The 4,185-nt window shown below is 39.4% G+C and overlaps 1 pseudogene; it reads left to right on the forward strand.

Moving 5' to 3' along the window:
• Positions 1-860: 860 nt before the first annotated feature.
• LOC118851131 lies at positions 861-1,556 on the forward strand (annotated as a pseudogene).
• Positions 1,557-4,185: the final 2,629 nt, after the last annotated feature.

The following is a 4,185-nucleotide window of genomic DNA, read 5'->3' on the forward strand; positions in this document are numbered from 1 at the left end:
ACTGATTCTTTCCATCAGTTGTGAGGTGTTGGCCTTATGCCATTGGATGCAGACTTGTCCCATACTAGATATTTTAATTGGAGAAAATGATTATATATTCTGTTGCTCAGCCCACAGATATGACAGATCTCAAAATATTGAAAGATGTATCAACAAACCAGGAAAAAGGCAGAACTATAGGATTCTCCATCCATCAAACACTTGCCTTTTGCTTTCCTGGAGGAAAATTTGGTTCCTCCCTTCCAGTAACTGTCATTTCACTGACTTTGTCTCTCATTACTTCAAAACAAAGACTCTCCAACCCACTCAAGTAAATCTGCATTTTCTCTTCTCTGTGAATTTGCACATCCCACTGGAATACTCTTCTCTACATCTTTCTGCCTTCTTATCTTCATTCAAAATCCCAGTCTAAAATTACCTCCTTCAACAGGGATTTCCTGAATAAACTTAACTAGTTTTAATCACTGCTTTATCCAGGATCCCACTAGAACTTATGTGGTTATATTCTTTATTATTGTAGGGCAGCTCAAAGCTTATTGATGGTTATATATGCACAACAAAGGAAGAAATACAGAAGGAACAATAAATGTTAAGGGTGATGCTTTCCAGCAGTTTGCCCTCGGGGATTTTGTTTTTTCCTCTTTCTTTTCCTAGTTATTTTCGTGGTAGAATGTCACCCAAAATTGGTTTGAAAAAAAATAAGAGCTTAATTACTTGTTGGGTTTTATCCATTTCCTATGTTCATCCTAGCTCCCCTCTCTAAGTGTCTGAGCCCAGTTCAAACTAATTACACCTTGCTGTGCAAATGAGATACCACATATGTTAAGTATCCGCTGCTTGGATTTAACTTTTTTTGGCTCATGGGAATTGTAGTCTTTGAAATAGCCTATGGCTCAGATTTGATTCTCAGAAAAAATATCTTTGATCACAAAGACAATAATTATAGTTTCTGTACAATTATTTCAATCTTAATTGTGGCTGATACCCTCAAGAGACTAGCTAGTAGGTTTCCTAGGCTGCTGTGGGACCATGCCGGACTCACAGTGCATGTTAGGCTTGTTCTTTGCCTTTCTCTTAATCATCTTTGTCATCAAAATAGCAATAGTTGCTGTCATCTGAGACTATTCCAACAAAGATGAGGTGATTTCTCAGGTCCAGGTATTTTGTAACAAAATGTACAACAAGATTACAACTGAAGAAGACCCCCTATAAGGACAATCTCAAAGCTATCCATCAAGTGCTAGGTTGCTGTAATTTGGCTGAGTCTTTGGTTAACTTAATCACAGACACCTGCACCATTAAGAATCACTATCATGATCAGATCAGCTGTTATAAATTCTTGCCCGTAAGTTACTGAGGAAATTTTGAACAATAAATTCCACATCATTGGAGATATTGGCATAGGGATTGTCATGATCTTTGGCATGATCTTCAGCATGGTTCTTTGCTGTGATATCTGGAGCAACCAAGGAATGGTCTTTACTATTACTCCCTCAGCAGAGAAGTCTGCCCTCAAGTATCGTTTTGTTTATGACTTTATTTTACCACTAACTTGAGCATTTATTTCATTTTTTTGTTATAAGGTGTGAAAAAAGATTTTTCTTAGCAATCAGTATCTTGGAGACTTAGAGCAACCCCCCACCCAGCCCCAGCCCCAGTCCCAGCCCCCTTCTGTCAAAGTTCAGTTACATTACTGATAATCAGATTGCATTAAGTCTTATCCTGGTGAAATCCCAAACCAATCATGAAGTGATTTAATCAAAGGTATGGAAGCTTTATTGTGTTCTGCTCTGACTTGAGTGGAGACAGATTCTCCTGTCTGGATAGCCAAGGCTAGAAGTGGTCTGGTGTGGTTGGGGGGTGGTCTGATAGAAGAGGTATTCTTCCTCTGTCCAGAGGTAAAATGATGGTGGGATACCTGCAGAAAAGGTATATAAAATGAGTACCCCAACTCCCAAATCAAGCCAGTTCTGTACTGGTCCCATTAGGGGGGCTTAGTTCCGTACTGTAACTTCCATGCAATGCATGTGTGTTGACAGCTTGAGAGAAATTAAAAATGTGGACAAAATCTAATTTCATTTGTTTCTTTCCTATAACAAATTCTGAAAAATTGATGTTTAATGGTGCTGTGTGACTCAGATTAGGACTAGGCCTTGAAGACTGGACTATTCTCCCTGACAGCACTGGGATTGGGCACCAATAGGACTCTTTTCTCCTGAAGTCCCAGCCCTGGAGGGTGGATGAGACTTATTCAGCAAATCCCTGTTCCTATTTCTCAGACTCCCTGAATGTAGTTGCAGTCTGCCTTTCTGGAGGCTTCAAGACAGGTCTCCTCTGAAATGATATTCTTTATAATTTGGCTATAGGTCAGTCAGAGTAAATTGGCAGATGATAAATTGTATTGTAATCTGAATCAGTTGCTTTTAGAAGGATGTGGAACTAAAAGATAACTCTGATTTTTGACCAGTCTAATTCTAATGCTAATTCTAATTGTAAATAGATTCATCTTAAAAAAAAAAAAACAAACAGCCTAAAAAGCCAACGAAAAAATTAGATTTATGTGCACTCTGTCTTGTCACTCTGTCTTGTAATTCTGTCTGTTTGTATCCTTATTTTTGTAAAAATGACTGTCATGTTTCATGTATGTACTGAAAGATTTAAAATGCATCCAAAAAAATTTCTAAGGAACTGCTAAGATCTATCATTAGAGAAAAAGAATTACAGTGGGAAAGAGTTCCCATCTTAGGCTTTCAGTGGGAGATTAAGATTTTTTGGGGGGTCCCAACACTGGACAAGTTGGAGTTACAAGAATAAAGTTAGATAATAAGTCATGGAGGACTTCTGGGAGCCAAGAAGGTGGAGTAAGCAGGAAGTAAATCTCACCCTCCCTTACTGATCTTAAAAATCTCAGAAAATATCACCCCAGAAAAAATCCTGGAAGAGTGGAACCAGAACAAAGATGGATTTCAACAGTCTTTTAGCTCATGAGGCTAGGGGGATTAACAGGAAAGGTCCCTCTTACTGTGGTTTAAAGGGACCAGTACAGCAATGGAGGTGTCCTGGCAAGTCAGTATCAAGCCCCACCTCAGTGGACTAGTGGGAGATACTGAACACCAGGGTGGTGGAGTAGGCAAGCACCAACACCAGGGCCCCCACATGCCTTGGCACAGATGGGAACCAGCAGATGCCAGTGTGGAACACCACCACTTGTGACAGTGGAGAGGTATCCACCAGCAGATGAGCCTACCCATATTCTAGCCCAGTCGCAGGTGAGGAGGCAACTTCCCGCAGCCAGACCACCCCCACCCCCACACCCCATCATGCGAACTACAATGAGATCCCAGGGAAATGTAGGAAAAAAAAAAGCCACCTGGCCTCTGCACACACCAGCCACCACCACCAGCTCCAGCTACAGACTCTACTCCAGCTGCAGCACCTGAGGCCTCAGCACACATAGCCAGTAATTAAGCCCCTAGCCACCAGCACAAGAAGCAAGGGACAGTGCCCATTGTGCCCCAGAAGCACAAGTCAAATTTAAAAGCCAAGAAAAAAAGGCAAATGCCATGAGGAAAAAGCAACTTTGAAAACCAAAGTCCACAGATTCTTACTATGGGGAGAAGGAAAATCAAAACACAAATTCAGAAGAGGACAGCATTGTCAATATACAAATATCTGAAACATCAAAAGGGAACATGAACTGGTCTCAAGGCCAAAAAGCCTTCTTGGAAGAGCTCAAGAAGGATTTTAAAAGTCAAATTAGAGAAGTAGAAGAAAAATTGAACATTTTCTTTAAAAATACAATTGACAAAATGGAAAAAAAAGTACACTGAAGAAAACAATTCCTTAAAAAGTAGAATTGGTGAAAAGGAAAAAGAAAATATAAAAGCTAACTGAAGAAAACACTTCTTTAAAAATTAGAACTGGACAAATGGAAGGTAATGGCACTATGAAACATTGAGAATCAGTCAAAATCAAAAGAATGAAAAAATAGAAGAAAACGTAAAACATTTCATTGGAAAAACGACTAATCTGGAAAACAGATTCAAGAGAGATAATTTAAGAATTATTGGTCTACCTGAAAGCCACAATCAAAACAAAAACAAAACCTGGGCAGAATTTTTCAAGAAATAATTGAGGAAAACTGCTCATAGGTCTTAGAACCAGAGAGTAAAATAGTCATCAAAA

This window comes from Trichosurus vulpecula, chromosome 5, assembly GCF_011100635.1.
Source record: "Trichosurus vulpecula isolate mTriVul1 chromosome 5, mTriVul1.pri, whole genome shotgun sequence".
NCBI lineage: Eukaryota > Metazoa > Chordata > Mammalia > Diprotodontia > Phalangeridae > Trichosurus > Trichosurus vulpecula.